The following is a 20,622-nucleotide window of genomic DNA, read 5'->3' on the forward strand; positions in this document are numbered from 1 at the left end:
GCAGTGACGTCACGCGGGCCGCCCGCATGCGCGGAGGGTCGCGCGTCCCCAGGCAGCCGTTAGGAGGCGATGGGCGCGCGCGTGCGCCCTGTGGGGCCGGCCGTTGGTGGGGTTACCTCAGGAGCGCCCTGAGGGAAGGGGCGGTGAGGCGCTGCGTGAGGGGCTTTGAGCGGCCCTGCGGGGAGCCTTCGGCTCGTGCTCGCCCCTCACACCGAGCTGCCCTGCTCTGTTCTCTCCCAGAACCACGAAATATCCACAGTTTGAAGGGATCCACAAGGATCGGAGTCCAACTCCTGGCTCCACACAGGACCACCCTAAAATCAGACCCCATGGCTGAGAGCGGTGTCCTAACGCTGCTCGAACTCCATCAGTTGGAGCAGCCTGGGCAGCCTGTCCCAGTGCTCGAAATAGCTGAAGAACCTCGGGCCGCTGAGGTTCTGCAGGCTGCCAGGCGTGCCGGTAGTACTGCTGCACGCAGCGAGCTGTCGGAGCACATGCTGAGCAGTTAAAAGGTCTGCGTTGAATTTTGTTTTCTGTTTGTAAAACCCCGTGCATGATCCCCTGATTTGGGGGCTGTAATGCCAAACTAACTTACTGGGATGGTGGCATAGCTTCAACATAAACACAGTGTAAGATGGTAGCTAGTTTATAACCAAGGGTACCGTGCAGCAGTGAGCTGACAGTGGCGATTCTCTCTGACCAAAATTTGCTCCTTGGGTGGTTTCTATCCTGCATCATATAGAATATAGACATTATTGAAAGCAAACTTAAATATGGACACTAATAAAGGCAAAGAGGAGGTATTTTTATATTGAAACACCACTGTCCATCAGCAGGTTGTATTTCTCTTATGCAATGTGTATATGGCATTTTGACCTGCATATATGAAGGCTTATAATATAGATTGGCCTTTCTCAGCAGATACAGCAGTTTCTTACTGATGGGAAGTCTGCATATACTCTGAAAGATAGTTAAAGTAGATCAGAACAGGAGGGGGAGCTGTCAACGCACCAGGCAGAGAAGGGACTCTGCACAGAAGTAAACTTCCCAGCCAGGGAGAGGAGGGCTTCTTGCTTTGCTCCTAGCAGGAGTCAATGAAATGTGCTTTTCTCACGGTCTGGGAGTGGAAGTAGGGTACTTGGGTGTGTAATCATCTTGTGTAGTGAAACGTTTAGCAGTGAGAACTCTCTGAGACAATCTTTTCTACCAAGGGACCAGCTCAGCATTCTCATATTTGTACTGATCATAATTCTTTTATAAGTGACTGCTTCCCTTAAAACAGCAGGTTTTATCACCTTGTTATGATGTCCTTTAAGAGACATATCCCTTTCCTTTAATTCTCTGTAGCTTCTTTCCTCCAAAGACCTTACTGTTTTTCTAGCCTTTGATTTATGAGACACGTAACTGGAATAACAATATGTTTGTTTCTTTTTGTCACACTTAGTGTGACAAAATGTTGCTCTCTGATCATTACACATCTTCATTTACATAATCAAATTTAACATTCTTGCTGGGTTAGAGCTTGGTTATAAAATTGTCGGGGTCACATGGTTTTGAAAGTAGAGCCAGAGAGATTTTAAATTACCTTTAATGCTGTAGAATCTAAGCTACGGATGGGTAGCTTTTTGGAAACATTCATTCAGAAAGGGAATGGCACAAAAAGGGGAGCAGACTTGTTTCATTATTTAGTTTTGGTTGTTTTACTTGCTGTCAGATTTCTCTTCATATTTTGGTTTCTTAGGATGAAAGGGATGAAAGTGCTTAAGGTAGATCTGGGACTGCTCACTGATTCCATAACTATTCTGCCGGCATCTTTCTTCTCAGCTTATTTCTAATCTCTCAGTGCTGCCTGCAGCTTCAAGCCACGCTTTTACAACCAAATTCCTCTTTTTTTTTTTTTTTTAACCTTATTCAAACGTATTGTAAATCCTGCTTCTGTTAATCTGTTCCTCTGATAGGAATTATGCCAACCTTACTGTGGTGGTTTTTTTTGTTTGTTTGTTTGTTTTCTAATTCTTACTAGAATATTTCTCTTATATTGTCTTCTACAACAAGAAGAGATGAGGGAAGAAAGTGATGAGTGTTGAGTACATGCAGAACTGAGAGGCAAAGACAGAGCAGGTGGGTTAATCCATTTGTGGGTTTAATTCCTAGCTACATTGGCTTATTTTCCAAAAATACTACTTCCAACTGCATTTCTGCCAAAATAACTTCAGAACAGTGAGTTTGATTGGAGTTTAAAAAAAATATGGGTCAAGAAAATCGGGAGTGAATCTCATTCCATCACCTGTGCTTAGCAAGCTCTTCTTTCTTGACATAAATCTTTCTTTAACCTGAGGCAAGAATGCATTATTAGGCAGAGCCCTGAGTGTCACAGCTGTTGGCAGACCTCCAAGCCTACATCTTAATAACAAACTCATCCTTTCGAAGGCTGCTGGTTCATGTTAGCTTGGCTTGAGTTTATTCAGGGCTGCCATTGTCTCCCATCTTCTCTCTTCTGCTGGCTGTGATGTTTTTTTTAGCTGGCTGTCAAGCTGTTCCAAGAAGCTGAAGCAGCAAAAAAATGGTTCTCTTTCAGCAGGGTTAGGTTTTGCTGAATTTGTTCAGTGTGCTTGTGCAAGCAGTAGTGCCAGTGCCTTAGAGGGGGCAGGAGTGCAGAATGGGAGCAAGAGGGAAGGTGGGGCAGCAGCAGCTGTCTGGGATGTGCGGATGTTGCTGTGCACCCTCTGTGAGAAAGGGGTGAGATGAAGCTAAGCTGTGGGAAGAGCCCTGTGCTCTTTCCCTTTGGTTGTGCTGCAGAGTTGGCTGGTAAGTGCTGTTTTCACATGGGAATTTAAAACTACTGAGTGCCCTTGCTTTACGTAGGGTATAAGATAAAATCCTCTAGCTGTGCAGAGAGAAAGATTCTCGTATTGCCTGTGTCCTTTGGCTCCTTCATTTAGCCTTTGTTTATTATGTCAAAGTAGCAATTAGACCTGGTCAACAGCACTTCGTTGTCTGACATAAAACAGAATAAGCTTCTTACAATAAATTTGTGTTTACGGACTAGCTGCTTTTACCTGTTGCAGGTATGACTGATGAATTTTCTTTCTTTAAGGTGAACTTAAAATGTGAGGAAGCATCTTCAGGCTCTATTACCTGAGCAGTTGGTTTACATTCTCATTTTTTCTATTCCTTTTTCTATTCCTAGCTACTCTATTAAAATCAAATTCATCTTCGGGAAAGTATGCCTTCAAACAATATTCAGACTTAAGCAGTGTTGTGATCTGGTGCAGGTGCCTTGCACAGAATAAGTTTTCCCCAGTTTTGGAGAAGCTCTTTGCTCCTCTATTTCTTATTTCCAAATGGTAGTTCAGTTGCTGACACTCAGATGCAGCGCTGCTTAAGCTGGCTGAAGCAGGCGTTACAATTTGTTTCCAGCCTCTGTTTCTTCATCAGTTCAGTGGCAGGACTGTGCGTGTGGCTGCCCAGTGAAGCAGATCTAGGAATTGGTTTTGGCTGGAAAAAAGCTTTTTTGTTGTTGGTGTTGTGGATTAGCCTGCCCTCTGAATGACTCCACCCCTTGAATGACTTCACTGGGTGCTTCTGTACCAGGGGAGTGAGCTCTCCCAGAGATTTACTCTGGCTAGGGCAGGCCAGCATCCGCGCTACAAGCAGATGCACTGCTTTGGCACTTCACCTTCACCAGTGTTTGCCAGCTTGTTGACTGTAAACCTTAACAGTTCCCCCGCTGCCTGCCAGCTTTCCTTGCTGGAATAAATATGGAGGTGGCTTATAATCAAGCTGCACTTTCCAGTTCAGAGAAGGAGGCTGCTCTGGAAGTTGCAGGGAGTCATCCACTCCTTAATGGATGTAAAATGGGTCCCTGATAATTACAGATAAGTGCCTGTGTCAGTTGTAGAGAATCCTTAAATGTAAAAAAGGAAGCCGTGTGACTGATTAAATAGGTCTGGTTTGTGGAGCTGTGCAACATTAGCTGTCATCAGTGGTTTGAGTAATTAGGCTGGAAGATTAGCAAAAATAAGACTTTCAGTTTAGTTTCATTGCTAAATTTTTAATCTGAGCAGTGATGAGAAAAGTTGTGAGAGTGAAGTCATGTGTCAAAAATATGACTGATACACACTGATGTCGGGGCAAACTACATAGCTAATGAACAGCATTCGAGATATGCTGCATGACTATACAGAAGACAAAATTTGTAGGTAGAGGTAATAACTTGTAATGTTAGCCACTGTGGCTGGAAAAGTGTACGTGCTGTAGGGCACAGGCTCTGCTTTCTCTGAAGTTCTGCTGCACAGTGTGTAGCTGGGGTTGCGTGGTAGTTAGGAGGTTGTAAGTAGGAAGTCTTCTGAAGATGATCGTGTTTCTTGCATAAGATCGGGAGGTAGATGTCATTGTTTGGTTTGGCTTCTTTCTCTTTCATGTCGTGTAGTCCCCATTAAAAGGGGAGCCAGAGAGTCTTTGGACTTCAAGCGAGTGGCTAACTTCTCCACCAGTAATTGTCGAGCTGGCAACAAGCCAGTGAAATGATACTTTGCTCTGTCTGACTAAAAAGGAACTTGAATCGCTATTCTGCTGTTGAGTTGAATTTTTGACCACAGGGGTCAGCCTCTGGTGTAAGCCAAGCTTGCAGGAAGAGCTAGTGATGTAATAAATCCCTTGCTAGCTCTTTTTATCAGGGAACAAATGCATATCTAATCTTGTTCTCCATCCTCAAGTGTTGAAAAGAACGCTAACATAAGGTCTCTTTAAAATAGTGTTAGCACAGTAGCAGAACTCCCTTTAAATAGGACATGCAGGCCCTCTTTCAACATTCCTGCATGAACAGAAAGGGAAGAGTTCAAGGGCCCTCCGTCAGGGGAGAGCTCTGTTCAGCAACAAGAGTGAGAAGAGGAACTGAGCAAGAAGGATGATCAAAAGCACAACCAGAGTACTCAGAACACAAACTGGGAGAAAGATGGGAAGTGTTTCTCCCTTCTAGCCATTCAGCTTCATGCAGGTGTCCCTGTAACCTTCCAAAGCCACTGGAGCTCTCCCAGCCTTCCCCTGGAGGGTGGGTAAGGGAGCAACAAGAGATTTTGGGTGGAAGGCAAACAAGAACTGTCATGAGCGCTCCCGCAGGTGCAGCCCTGGTGATGGTTTAACCCGTGTTCAGAGCACTGCGTGGGGCTTGGGGCACTGTTCCCTGCGTACGGCACCAGGCAGGGAAAATGGGTATTTTCAACCTGCGGTCTTTTGGCTACACGGGCTAATTTTACGAGCATGGATAATTGCCTTTGCTATTGAAATTCATCTGGGTGAATCACAAATGATGCAAATCAACTCTGTCCTTGAGCGAAATGGCAGAGGTGCAGTGTCAGTAGGTTACACAAGTGTCCACGTGGCTAGTGTTTTGTAGGCTGACGGGAGAATAGTATTCTCAGTAGTCCTCGCCTTGCTCTTACGTGCAGTCTCCAGATGGGTTAGTTTGTGCCATCTCCTTGTCATGAAAAAAAGACAGGCAAAAGATGAAGGGCTCTGTGGTTCAGGCCTGCTTTGTTTCCCACTGATGTGCAATCAGGTATATGCAAAAGGCTTCATATGTCATGCAAACAGCATGATCCAAGGTCGCTTTTTATGTTGGGCTGGCCGCTGGTTCCAGTATACTCGCCCATAACCAATAGTGTGTGCATTGTGCAGTTGTATTTCTGTCTGCTGGTGGAGGCTGTGAGCAGCTAGCAATTAGACCTTTCCTGTGGTGAATTTCGTAGTCAGAAGTGAGGATGATCAAATTGAGCCTGTTTTCCTATTTATTTCAGACATGAAGAATACACAAGATTTTGCTGCATCAGAACCAGAACAAACTTTTTAGCATACTTTCTCCATTTTAATTTTCTTGATTAAAAAAAAAAAAAGCATTTGATTTTCGGTTGTAGCTCTTAATTTTAACAAGCCATTTAAATAGGAAAGAGTTACTTCTAAGCCTGGAAGCAGTCAGTAGATTTGGAAAGCAGTGTTAAAGGATATACGGATACAGTCGTGGGGTTCATACAGGTCAGATTATGTGTTTGCAAAATAAACATGTTTATGCACCAACACTGGGAGCACTCTCGGAGTGCTTGACCACAGGGCATAAAGTTACAGTTGACAAATGACAATCTGTCATCCTTAGCTGTTCCGCAGCTTTGCTTGCGCCTTGGCAGCAAGCTCCATGACACTGATAGTTTTACAAATCTGAGACATGTACATATTTATTTCTTATGCTGCTTTCGACAGATGCAGGGAAGGGTTGTCAGATGCATCTGCTAGTGTGGTACCTGGTAATAGTCGGCTCTCTGTTCAACAGCATTCCTTGTATACCCTGGGTAAATGATGAACTGTAAGCATGTAATGATCCATCCACTGCGGCTTGTATTTTCCGTCCAGCACTAAAACAAACAAAAACACACACAAACAACCACTTGTTTTACACTTTTCTCTTTCAAGTGTTATTTCCAAGTTGAATTTGGCTCATTGTTTTCTACAGAACATAGCTCCAGCAAATCATATCCCACCGCACCTTAAATGCAATGGGTCAATTTTGTGACAGGAACCAAAAGTGAAGGGTAGTTGGAGAATTTCAAAAAAATTAAATAGTGTTGTTTCAAAGGCTTCTTCCTTGCTCCAAGAGGTGAAGTTTGAATGAGGGAGCCAGTGGCTTCACAGATGTATCCCTTCCCCTTGCCCCTTGCTGTCACCACCCTTGCGATGCTGCTGCCAAGACTTGATTTCTTTAGCCAAGCAAATTAATTTTAAGGCTGCTTTGCATGTGTCTTTGTAATTTGAGCACCATAGAAATTGTTAAATGAAAACAACTCCTCCTATTCATTGTTTTTTATTAACTGTGTTTATGCATTGGGCCGCAATGAGGCTCCAGTATCATACAATTTGCTGCTGCAGGCCATTCTGGCATATTTCAGAAACTGTCCGCGCTTTGTCTTAAAAGTACGAGATCTTGCAGTTGTTGTAAAGGCTCTTTCAGAACTCACTGTTCTGAAAGGTTTAAATATTCTTCTCTATTTGTGTGTATATATATATGTAGTCATCTTAAGCCTACTCGTTCTTGCCCAGGCATACTCCAGCTGCTGTCTCTTCTCTGTGCCTGCTGGATGTGTGTATGCTAGAAAATTGAAAGGCTCCCAGACCTCTCTCAGGTCCTTGGTAAATGGTGTGTCACAGCCTGCATCCTGTGCATAAATACCCTCCGCCTCTCATCTCCCTATCAGGGCGGTGGTGGCCCGGGTAAAAATTACCTGGCTTGGGCCCAGATTTGAGAAGTATCCATCCCCCCAGCCTTTGGTGTGAGCTCACCTGCGTGCTTCTTCTGCACCACCTGAATGCCAAATGGCATCTTTCACATGGTCGTGGGTGCTCTAAAAGATGTGGTGTGAGAGACCGGTGCCCAGAGAAACTCAGCTGTGTGCAGGCTGCATCTCCAAAGGTTTGTCTTCTGAGCACTCTCGGGCTCTGTTTATGAATGGCAGGGGCTTTGGTTCATCTGCAGTTTCCTTTCCTCTGCTGAATTTTCTCACGCTGACGCTACACTCTGTAATATTTCTCCTTGTGGTCACAGAAGAACACTAACTGTTTCTAAATTCGATTCTGTCTCTTGCGGACCTTTTGCCCTACCCCAGTGGCACATCTGAATCCCAGTTTGGAGTTCCCCCCAACCTTATTGTGTGACCTTCTTTTATCCATGGCACTTCTGATTGATGTGGTCGTCATCATGCTTCACAGACTTGACAATAAAATTAATTGGGTTAGGGTTTCTGGATTAATGATTACATGATATTTGTCCTTTGGGATTCAAAGTTTATACCAGCCTTTTGACAGACATATGGTACTGTAAAATATGTTCGAGCCAATTTGTTTAAGAGAGAAACCTCTCCCTGCTACTCTGCTGCAGCTGCCACGAGAAGTACTCAAACTACATCGTTTTCTACACAGCAGAGAAGGAGGAGTACTGGTGGTGTGTTTGACTGAGAGGCCCACAGCTCTGCAGTTCCATCTCCAGGGATCCTATTTCCATGTCAAACATGTCAAGTGACAATGACTCTGCCTTGCCTTTAGCTAGGTTGTCTCAGTAATTAATTACCCCCACTTTAAATGTGTGCATTTGTGCTGGAGCGAACATACCTAACTTTGGCTCCAAGCCATTTTGTTCTGTGTTTCTTTTCTGCTAAAACAAAACTCACTACCATTGTGTTTTAACAAAAATGCCAGGTGGTGCCAGGTCCTCTGCCTTTCAGAGGTGTCAGGATGTGGTGTTGTGTTTGGTTTGTATTTTGAAACTTCTGCCCAAGCACGCCCAGTGTGTCTGATGCCGTTTGTGTGACACCGTGCAGCTGCAGTTTGTTGTGCCAGTACCCTTCGTCTCTTTCGTGTCTTCTACTTTGGTCTGCACTGATGTCATATTAATCCATCCATATCTCAGGTCATCCCATTAAAATATCATTTTAAAAGTAGCATTGCAATATTATTTTTTAGTAGTTTTTTGAGGCTTCCCCAAGTTTCAGCAGCTTAGATAACTGCTTCAATAATCTCTGTATTTGAAAAAAACGGAGAGGTGGAGTCATTTAGATAGTAACCTCTGATTTTTTTCCCCTCCATTTTATTGCCTCAGAGAAGTGCCAGTCTTTGTTCTTTGTTTTGCTCTGCTTTAAGTTTGGAGCCAAAATAGATGCTCAGTTTTGGTAACAATGGGCGGATATTTCCACAGTGAAAGAAATACACTGCCTGCAATTTGTAGTTCTTTTCAGTCTGGGTTGTGACTAGGGTTAGGCTAATACCTGTCCATGTTTACATAAATCTGTACAGGTCAGTTTAGTTTCATGCTCTTTCTTCTCCGACTAAGAAAGACAAGTCGGTAAAATGATTAGAAACTGCAGAAGATCTGTTTGTTCATAGAAACATTGCACTCTACATTGCTGAGTTGTTCTCTGTTGAATCTGTTCCTTTCTGGTACTCCTGTATTTATTTAGTGGTGCTATAGACGAAGATTACTCTAAAAAGCTTCATTATGCTGGTGTAATACAGAGATAGTCAAGCTAACCCTTTGCATTTTGGTGATGTCTATTGTCCATTAACAGTATTTTCCTAGCTATTATTCTCTCACCCAAGAAGGTCCAAATAGTTTGGAGGATGACTCAGTGGCACCTCCCGTCACACCTTGAAGAACGGTGGCTGTGCTTCTGAAGAAAGCTCGTTTAGACCACATGGCAAATTTTGATGAGTTCTTCGTTAACTTCAGATTTAATTTTTTAAAGTTTGCATAACTCCTCTCATTTATGACTGCTTTAGTATGCAAGAATGCTAGAAATAACATGTTCTCAGGTGAAGGGAAGAAGGAAAGGAAACAAACCACATAATGCACCATTTGCTCTCTTAAGACAATTAAGGTGTGGCACAGGAAGGTGTTGAAAGGATCCCTGTCAGGTCCTGCTTTGAAGTGTTAACTTTATATTCCGAATGTCAGAGTGAATGATGCCTCAGCTTCGCAGGCATATGCACAAGAGATTGCGGTGAGCTGCCGGGGAGTGAGCTCATGGGCAGCATGCTTGTGCAGGAACGTGTTGCTCTGTGAGCTGCTGAAGCCAAGAAGGGCAAGCGAGGCGATGCAGGCACCGGGGCCTGTCCTACAAGTCTGCCTGCGAGCATTAGCAGCGTGATAAAGGAAACGCAGTTCTGCGAGACTTCTTCACTGGGAACCGAGTCACAAGTGTCAAGAAGAGGGACTTATTCTTAAAACCTGAAGTTTGTAGTTGTACAGCCACAGAACCGTAGTGAGGTATTTAGCAGTATAATAGCACTGGAAGGCATATTTTGTTTTCGTATTTAGCATGACTGCTCTGTGAAACAAGAGCCCCTTCCAGTTGCTGCCTCGGTGACACCACACAGGCAGTTGTTCTCCCATATCCTCCGCTCTGGATGACAATGCTGGAAGGAAGGGACTGATTTACCAGAAAATTAGAAGTGAATCAAATCCAACTTAGGATTGTAATGCTTTTTGTTGTGCATTTTTTATTCGTTTATTTTATTTGGGGAAAAGTATGTGATCATGGAGATTTGGATGCTCCTCTCTCTTTCACTGAAGAGAGTTATGAGTTACCCCAAAGCATATCAAATTTTATCAAATGCAAATTTTATTCTGTTTCACTGCCCACCCACACAAATACTTTCAGAGTTAACCTTTCAATAAGAGAACTGAGCTTTGCCTGAGAAACCCTTCTCTTGTTGAGAATTGTCTGTCTGATGAAAACTTGAGCAGTGAAAAGCAAAGTTTCTGTCAGTAACATTTCATTAATGGATAGTTGTTTGAGTCTGGCATTTCAACAGCATGATCATTAATTATGGAACATACTTGCTGGATGTTTGCTGTGCACAGTGGTCTGCAGTCTTCACATTGTGCTTCTCGTGTTAAACACATTAATGTAAGAGCTGCAATAACAACATCTCACAGATCAGCATAAGAAAATATTGTTACTTTCATGATTTATCTTAAAAGGCACCAGGCCAAAATTTGTGAGAACAAAACCTCTGTATCCCCATTATGCTGGAGCAAATCTCATTGAAAGTTTTGTTTTCTATGTGTGATTCAGAGTGTACGACCTTATGCTTATTATCCATGCCTTCACTGTCCATAAATTTGTTTTGTTTTCTAACTTATAAACTGTCCAGAAAACTTGAAGTGTTTTCCTATGACTCAGAAGATAATCTAGAAAACAAAAGCAACCAAAACACCACACAAAGAAAACAAAAACCCAACCTTTTAATTTTTGGCTTATACAAGGGTATGGTCATCACCTCATTCTACCTCAGATTTATCTGTGCTTAATCCAGCATGCCAAAATGCTCTGGGAGGAACACCACAGCGTCATTTTGTTGCAAATGCATTTTATTCTTGGAAAGGCTTTGGTTTCCCAATTTCTTTGTCTTGGGATCTTGAGCATCCCAATGTCCAAAGGTGACACTAGCCTGCTGCTGATACACAGGTGGAACTTCAGCCATTTGTCTTCGGCTCTGTAAACCTTTTCCTCTCGTGTTTTCTTTCTCTTTTCTCTTGACAGCTGAGTGCCGTGGTATGCTGGAGATGCAGGTCCACGGATACACCTATTGGCTGAAGCATATACCGAGTGTATCTGAGGATTCATTATTCTGTTGTTTTTATCCTTGCATGATGCAGCATCATTTCCCCCCTCCAGATATACTGCCTAACATATTAGTTTATTTAGATGTTCGCTAGAGGTTTCTTTGGTCTTCCTTGTTGAATACTCAATTGCCAGCAGTGGGTGTAGCTGCCCGTGTTGACAGCTAGTTCCATTTGCAAACACAGACTGCTCCCTTAGGCACAATTCCTTTGTTAATGATGTTTCCAAGCTATACGGAGTTACACAACAGTCATGAGAGTAACTACTGTCTTATGTCATACTTTAATCCTTTTTCTAATTACCATCTGTCCTTATATATGTTTTCAGAACGTGGATCATTGCGCTTACTTGTGAACTGAGCTTCCTGAAAGCAGATTTTGCATGTTTCATAGGATGCAAAAAGATTGCTGAATAGGAAGCAACTGGATTTTCAACTGCACTTCAACGCCTCCATGAAGAAGACAGAAACATAGTAAGCAATGCTTTTGATGATAAAGGAAGCATTCCTATCCGAGCAGTTTTTCAAGTTAGCAAAAATGCAACCTATTGAGTATAGATCACCTTTTAAGACTTCCTGGGCATGAAAAGAAAAAAAAAAAAAAAAGGGAAGCAAGAAAAGAAGTTAATCATCTGCCTCTGTAGAATGTTGTTTGTTTTGTTCTTCTATCAAAAGAGAATGAGTAGATTTACCCTGATGTTTACAGTCTTTAGCAGTAAAGCTACCTAAATTGTAGAAGGAAACGTACGTACCAGTCATACACACCATGATATTATTAGCTGTATTTATTTGGGCTATGAACAACACTTAGATCTTACGCTGAACCATCAGATGTTATCGCATGAAGCACAGAAGTTTTCTGAGTGAGTAAATGATCTGAAATGCTGTCACTGTATTCCTGGGATCTGAAACAGCCTGCAACATTTGTGTAACTGCAGAGGCTTGCCCGGCTGTAACATGCTCAGCTTCCTCTAAGAGAGCCTAGCAAAAAAAGAGAGTAAGATACCCATCAGTTTTATCAGTAGAACAAATCATTGCCTAATGCGTGCAGTTTTTGTCCACCACCTTGACTGAGAATATATCAGTTCCTGCTTGAACAATGCAACTCTTCTGAAGTAAGCATAGGACATTGCTTTGTAAGAGCAGAAACTGTAATGGGCTACGTTCAGATCTAAACATAAGCAACTGTAATTCTGCTGAAATTCGAGAAGTGGTATTGCTTCGTGAGAGGTTTAAATTGATTCCTAGGTTGAGGTTTAAAATTCTTAAAAATCATGAAGTTACATTTCTTCTGTGACATTTCTAGCTCAACGGTATATAGCCTTACTCACAGGAAGAAGAAGAATTTATGTATGTATTTACTTATTTATTTTCCAGTAAAATTCACATACTGTCGGATTCCTTATTTTTCTGTGCGTTTCAGACTCAGGAATACTTTGACCAAACAGCTTCACATTTGCACCACTACCTGTACAACAACACGTGTCTGGTTTTCAGCAGAGCCTGAGGTTAGGCCAGAATTAGTAAGCCTCTGTTGAGCTTTGTGCTGATGTGACTAAACCAGTGCCTGAACGAGGGAGTTTAAAACTGTCCTGGTTATCCCTGCAGTGTGACTCAAGTTGGAATATACGTGGAGCTGTATGTAGGCTTTCCTTTGAAAGTCCTTTCTTAAACAAAAGCCTCTGCTGAGCTTTAATTATTGAGCTCATAGCTCTCCTCCCTGATACTCTGTCCTGCCACTAAGAGACCAGACTGGTTTTCCTTGAGAACTTTCCATGGCATGTTCATGCCCGTGATTCTTTATTGCTTAAGGCTGACAAGCAGTAGCATTGTTACAGTACAGTCTCTGTTTTTCTTTCCAGTAGCCCAAGATATTTTTTCTTTTTTTTTTTTTTTTTAAACCTTTTTCCACTTCAGATTCCTCTCATGCAGCTGCTCGGGAGAATGACGTTTCTCTCTAAAGCATGTTCAGAGGGAACGTGTGAATGCAGATGTCAGACTGCAGGAGCCAAGACTGGGAGTTGAACAGGTATCTCAAGAGCTGTGTAATTTTTGATGCTTTGCTCACAGATGAGAGGGCTGTGATTCTCGTTTGCCTATCTGATGGTAACTTCTCTAGGGACAGTATCTCTTTCAGACAGAAAAGAGAACTCCAAGCTTCTTTGTCTCATAATTGACCCTGCCGCTGCCATGATGATCCAGAAAAAAATAGAGCAGGCTTTTTTCTTTTCTCTTCTACCCTGCTCCTATGCTAGTGAAAAATCCATTTATTTCAAACAAGTATTTTTATTTAAATCCATATCTTTAAGAAACAGGTCAAACTTGTCATCCACGTGATTTAGTTTACTCATCTGTAAAACTGACAACGTTTTTTCCTTAGCTGAGGGGTGTGGGTGGAGGGCAGTTATTTGTAATGTAAGTGAAAGAAAAATTACTTTTTGCAAAGAATGGTTGTTTCTGAAATACTAGCTGTTAGATATACTGTGGTTTGAGTAAAAACCTTGGTATGTCATAAGGCTTTGTTTCGGTGACTAACACATTTTTATGGACATTCCAACTTTGAACCCTCCCATCGTGTTACTGGCCCTGCAGCAACATCCCTAAGCCTGGGTTACAGGAATACTATGCTGCATATATAAATCAAATATCAAAAATACTTGATAAAATATCAAAGCCAGGTGAATATTCACTTTTTGCTAACACTGCTGGGCTACAATGCTAGCACTTGGTACTGCAGTGACATTACTCAGTGCAATTCCACCGCTTACACCAGCAGCAGCTTTTTTCCTCCCTTATCTTTTGCATGTCTTAGTGATGTTACCATATCTGTGACTTTGTGTGGTGCAGTCAAATCCTGCCTCTGAAGATACCAAGCCTGAGATTAGTAACTGACTTCACATCAGAGCCAGGATGGTGTCATGCCTGTATTGTTATGGAAACAATTAGATCGCTGGGATGTTTTGCTAATAGAGCTGATGATGCCCTGCCTCTAAGTTCTACCATTTTTGTCACTGTATGGAACATAGTACGTGACGGATCAGTGTTCTCCAGTAGGATTCAAATCACTGTGAAAGTGGCTTTTTTATTCTGTCCTCTGCAAGTTCAGTCCTCAGTCCAAGGGTCCTCAGTCACCCTCTCAACATGTTAGTTTTCTGTACTTGGAGGTCAGATCTTGGTTTGACTTCCCCACTCCCGACGATGTTTATTTGTTCACAGCCTTCTTTGTAACTGCATACCTCAGTGGCTATCATTACTTGGTAGGTGCATTGGCTACAGAATGATCTCCATGTCGCTGCTGAAGAACAAAAGCAACTTAATGTGATTTACTGTATAGCTGCCTTTCCCCTTTCTTCCCTGTTCCATCGAACTTCTCAGTGGCAATGACGTGCCTTATGCATAGCTGAATACCTTTGAAAATGAAATAACATTTCTATTCTTTAACAGTGCAACAGTAAAGAATAGAGACATACAGGAAGGAGTAGAGGTTCTAGATGCATACCGAGTGTTTTCCTTACAGAAATTGGTCTACACAGGCCTGACAAAACTGAGACTTCTTCACAGTTGGATTGGAGCTTTGTAGCAGAGCTGGGGGCTGTGTATCTAGTTCTCAGTGATGATAGTAATAGCTAATGCTCCGTTCCTTACAGTAGTTATGAAACCCATTTAGCAAGAAAATATATTTAAGAACTTTTAGTTATTTCTTTTTGTTTTTGGTGTTCTCCGTGAACCATCAGAGTACGTATTTACATTTTCAAATGTATTTACATTTTAACTATAATTGTCTCCTGAGATTATGAAGTCTGTCATTTTCAAGAAAAACAAAATACTTATTTGTTAGGACAAGTACACCTGTTTTATTTTTGTCTTGTAGGACTTAGGTGGACTAGATGGCCTCCAAAATATCTTTCCACAGGAATTTTCTGTGATTCTCTTGACTGTAGAGCACTTGTGATCACTAAGTGATGGTCACCAATAGAGGAAAGTTTTGCAAGTTGAAATAATAAAGTAAGGAGGGTGATAGTTTAAAGTTTGCTCAACAAAATGTCAGTTACATTGTAGTTAGTATGCCTGACTGAAATCCTAGTAAAAGATTTTTTCTTTTTTTTTTCTTCCAGTTCATACTTTGCCATCTGCCCCTTTGACTTTTAAAATAGGTTTATTGACATTATCCACAAAAACAAAATGCCACCTGAGCATAAGGATTGTTTAAATGAGCATAAGCAGTTGTTTACCAAGGATTTAGATCAGCATATTAAGACAAATGGGGTTTTTCAGTGCCCTTTTTCTGGCAAACTGGTCATTGTGCTGTTTTTTTTTGTTTGTTTGTTTTTTGTTTTGTTTTGTTTTTTTTCTGACGTGATACCAATGTAAAGGAAGACAAATAGTTATCTAATGGCTTGTTATATAGCCAAGATGACGTAGCAAGAAATTACCCCAAAAAATCAGCTTCTCTTTTATGAACTCAGGTAGCTTATCTTGAAAAAGCATTATTGTGATAAATCAGAAAATTAGACTGTGGCTATCTGTGTTTCCTTTCAAGCAAAGCCAAATGCAAATACTATTTTCCTGTGGTATAAAATCATAGTAAAATTATTAGAAAACTACTATAGTCTTGGGCAACTTAGTAAATTTAGATATCAAATTATATTTCATACTTTCTGTACTAGGGAATAAATTTTTCCCACTATAGACCAAATCAAATAAATCCCCCTTGAACATTTGATGTCTTAATGTGGATTTTTAGATTCTTAAACTGGAAACTGATTTCTGAAAAATACTGGAGTGCAAACCAGCCTATTCAGCTGTCTGAGGTGCTCAGATGACAAAGTAGGTTAAGAGTTTTCTCCCATGCAGAGTTGTTAAGCACATGGAATTGATTTTTAGATCATAGTTTTTCATAAACCCTTCCTTATACTTACATATGTGCAAGTATCCAGCCATCCATAAATGTCTTTTTTGTTTTACAGCAAGGACCTTTCTTCACCCCTAAGTCCCAAACCTTGCTGGTACAATGAGTATCATTGAAGTATTTTATTAGAGCTTATTTCTTGAGGTCCAAGTACGTAAAACCTGGAAGAAACAGATTGATGTAGATTTTAACTAAAATGTATTGAGGATGATGGGTATCAAAATGCTGAATCCTGTTGGTTATCCATAGGTTATGCCGACACCCTACAGTCATTGCACGCTGGTGGAGCACAGAAGGATTCCCATTGCACTGCTGAGACATGCAGCAAGAACTCCTGGAGTAAGCAGGTGCCAGACTGCTTGCCTTTTTGCTGCGCTTCAGTATCTTTTCTGCTTAGAGAACCAACAATGCCTGAAGCCATTGGCTTTCCCAAGCAGTTCAAGACCCAGGAAGGTTACACTTGGAACTTGTTCAGATGTTGCAGTAAATTATTCAGTGAAAGGGGAATTACCTGAGATATGGTAAGCTGTGCTCATCCAAATGCACAAATGTGATTTCAGATGTGAAAATGACAATGTTGTGCAATTCCCCACAGCAGCAGCACATTTGGGCTCCAGCGGGTGAAGAGTTGCAGTGTTTAGAGTTGCGTGGTAAAGCCCAGCAGTGAGGCTGCAGCAACTTGGATGTGTGAGAGAAGCCCTACCTAAGCAAGCAGGACAGGGTGAGGCAAAAACCTGTTAGCTCTTACCTGGGGTCTTCTCGACAAATGTGCATTAGATACATCCGAGAAATAAGGCAAAGCTTCTTTTAAGAACACTGAGGTAAAAATTAGGTCTCAGGTGGTCATTTATGGTTCAAGTAGCGGTTTATATATTTATTATAATTATACACAACCTCGACAATCTATATTGCCATTCAAAAATAAATTGAAGTATTGTCAATTTGCACATGATCTGTCACTAATCAAGGTCCCATTTGCATACATAGTAAACATTTTGCATACTTAAACACTGCTTTTAATTTTAATCCCCCTTCCCTCCCCCCAGTCCGGTGGAGATATGTTTAGAATATGTAAACAAACTTTTCCAACTATGTAACATTCAGCAACTACCACCTTTTTCTTTTAGTTAATTTAATTAAACCATCTCAGCACTTTATAAAGGTAGCTGATAGATAATAGCTCTTAATTGCATTTTGTTTAAAATGGTTCTTCATATATCACAGTGCAGTGATTCCTGCTTTTCACTGCTTGAAGTGTTTCCCTCTGACAAGGAAAATAGAAAATGGAGTTTGGTAACTGTCAGGTAAGTCACATGAGTCAATTCCCACTGTACCATTTTGTAGCGCCAATATTTATGTTCAACGGTGTTCACTTGTTATTTATATATGTAGTAGATGGTTGAAGTCTTCAAATTTTAACTGTGGAGAACTAAGAATTCATCTAAGAGTCAGCTGCCACACAGTTTCTCTAGCATATTAAGGATTTGTACTCCTAATGTTATCTTGGGAGCTGAAATTAAAATGTTAAGCCATGAATTTTTACTATCTTTGTCTTCTGGTGCTTCAAAGGCTAGAAAATACAGAATAATGAAAAAAGCATTACGAAAAAACAAAATATTCTGCCATTCAGTTAAAGAAAACTCATTGCTCGTGGTGAGTAACGTAAGCAGCATTAGTATTTATAGACAATACATTGATCCACATTTTAATATTTGTCACCTGGAATTCAGTTTAGGATAGCTCACATAAAAGTCAGCATAGTGAAATATTACTGCTTGTAACAAAAATCGAAGCACTGTTTTGAGCGATGAGGGTTATGCTGAAACTAACCAGCACCAGGCCGGGAGAAGAAATTACTTCCTGCCAAACTGTTTTGTGAAGCCTGAGCTGAAACACGCATTAGGCGCTTCACCCAAAAAGCTTGGGAATGTTTAGGCTCCACCCAGTTACTGAAGATTTGCAAGCACGTCCCGAAGGCAGTATTCATGCAGGAGGGTGAGGCTACCAGATGCAAAGAAGGGAGAGGATTCTTCATTCAAATTCAGACACACATAGCCAACTCAGTGACCAAGCAACGATGGCAGGTATATGGTGTTAAAACTCCCTTGTCAGATGAACAGAAGAGTGCACAAGCTTAAGAGATGGTTTAAAATCTGTGCTATACATCAATGTGACTTCCCAAGAGAAGCCTGAAGTTTAAAATAGTGTGATAGAAGGGAAAGAATTTGTACTTTTTACAGGAAAGTAAAAGATCTTGCTGGTAAAGCAGAAGGAAAGGGTTGTGATGTTTTGTAACTGAACTTTTACATAAACTTGTAGGCTGCTCCTCTTCTCTCCTGCCCCCAACAAACAAGAAACACTCTACTACCTTTATAAAGATAGCATTGCTTCCTATCTTATCGTTATGGGATGGAGAGAACATCTTCAAACATAAGAAACCATCTTGTCCTCAACAGAACAGGAAGTATCAAATAGGATGTTAGCAATGAATACCTGTTTTTTTAAGCTACACAAGATGCAGGGTAGCACACTACTGTTGGTGTCCACCCCCCCCCCCCCCGGCCAAAGTTTGTTGTGATTTATTTAAAGGTAATTCATTCTGGTGCTGTCACAGTGGCCACAAGGTAACTCAGGAGTCCAACGTGCATAACCTGTTCGAGTCGTGCATAGTTTGAGTAGATGAGCACCTTAAGTCTATGTCCTAGTAAAGTTTTCTTCATAACAGAAAATGGATTACACATTAACAAGTCATACCTTCACAGGTTAATGTGAAACTTGCTCTGGAAAGACTAAGTTTGCCCTTACAAATAGAATTCTTAACATGTACTTTGTTACCAGCAACCAGTTGCTGTCTGCAGTCTACATGTAGCAATACTCTCCACATCTAGAGACAAGAGCACAGCAAAACACTACTCTAGTAAGAAAACCTTACTAAGACTACTTTTACCATATCTGCTTAAGCTTGACATATTAAACAGCTGTAGAATTTATTTGGCCTTTATGCATAAAAATTGCTTCCATTGCTTGCAATATAACAGTGAGAATTTAATGACCAAGAGCAGGAGAACCATTTTTTGTTCTAACATCTGACCTTTCAGCTACTGGAGAGCACATGGGAGATTTCCAGTGATCGAGTTCTTCCCCTGCTAGGTATCAGGAAGCTTACTTACTCAACAAATTAATGTTTAGATGGGTTTTAGGAAGCCAATACCTAAGAATGCTAGTTATCACATTACTGTGCTAAAGCCACGAAGACGCTCATAATGTTAAAGCCTACAGCATGAAAGCTTGCTCAGTCATGTACTGACTGACGAAGGACAATTGACACTGAAGCACAGGCACCACTTGGGTGCCAAAGATGTGCAACTGCAGCAGCACAAGTCAAGACTAAGATTGCAGAGTAGCTGCAGCTTGCCTCAAGGTCACTCAGCTTTTGTTCAAGAGCTTTCAGTAAGTAAATGCAAGGTGTCACACCACCCACAACTGACTGAGTAGGGGAGGTGCCTGCACCTCAGTCATAGAAGTACAATCCCAGCACTTGAGCTAGTTCAGCAGCTATAGCTATGTCTAAACAACGCTTCCTTTTTCTGTGAACATGGTGCAGAGTACAGTTCCCCTCTGTCAACCCACAGCTTAGGCCTAGGACTCTTTGTAGCATCAGGGCACAGATGAAGATAAAACAGCTGCCAAAGCTGGAAGCAAGAACACGATCCTTGGCTTGTTTACAAGAGCAACAAGCTTATACAGGAGAGCTGCTGCTGGAACGCCTAACACCTGAACAGGTAAATGCCAATCTGCAATGGAATTCATGTCAGTAAAGTGTTACGCTGCAATTTCTCACTCTCGGGCTGACATAGCTAATAAACTACTTTTCATGGAGTAGCCCATTCCTCATTCCTGTTCTGGTAATAGAGTTTAAAGTCAGAAGTAAAGTGGCTTGTTTTTAACAAGTGCAACAGTACCTCCGTGACTAGCAGAAGCCTATAAATGTATGAACAGACACTGGATCTTGGTGATGCGCAAGACAAAGAAAATAGTGACTCAGCTATATAACATGACACTTCCATTAGAAAGTAAATGAGCAAAGGTAACAGGTAAGCAATTCCAATTTCATCAAGTATAATTTTCATCTTTCATCAAATATCATCAATTTCATCTTTGGGGTGAATATCCAGTTTGTATGCTCTTTTGTTTAGATCCTTGGTCAAACAGAGTGTTATGTCAAGTACCACGGGTTAAGTAAGCGCTCAGTATTTGTTTCAAGTTTGCCACAAATAGGATTTAAGCAGCTTCAAAATTAGGTGTGCCAATATCCAGCTCACACAGCACAATTTCTGCTGTTTCTCCTCCCCAGCATAACGCGATCAAGATGCAGACTTCATTCAAAAATGGAAGTGGAAATAGTAACATGTGCAGCAAGACATTTTCAAGGGAAAGCTATGCAACAGTCCCTGTATATTCTACCACTTCATACTATTATCATTAGCATCACCCTATCATAAGCACAGTCCATTATGTACAGCAATGTGCAATGAGACCATTCATTTCAT

The 20,622-nt window shown here is 41.4% G+C and overlaps 1 long non-coding RNA gene across 1 annotated transcript; it reads left to right on the forward strand.

Annotated features, from left to right (window-relative positions):
- Positions 1-57: 57 nt before the first annotated feature.
- Positions 58-19,951, forward strand: LOC308193812. The gene is made up of 4 exons (XR_013949952.1): positions 58-512; positions 11,493-11,637; positions 13,081-13,192; positions 16,322-19,951. It is a non-coding gene; the product is annotated as an uncharacterized lncRNA (long non-coding RNA).
- Positions 19,952-20,622: the final 671 nt, after the last annotated feature.

This window comes from Anser brachyrhynchus (assembly GCF_964034855.1).
Source record: "Anser brachyrhynchus genome assembly, chromosome: 4".
NCBI classification, from domain to species: Eukaryota; Metazoa; Chordata; class Aves; order Anseriformes; family Anatidae; genus Anser; species Anser brachyrhynchus.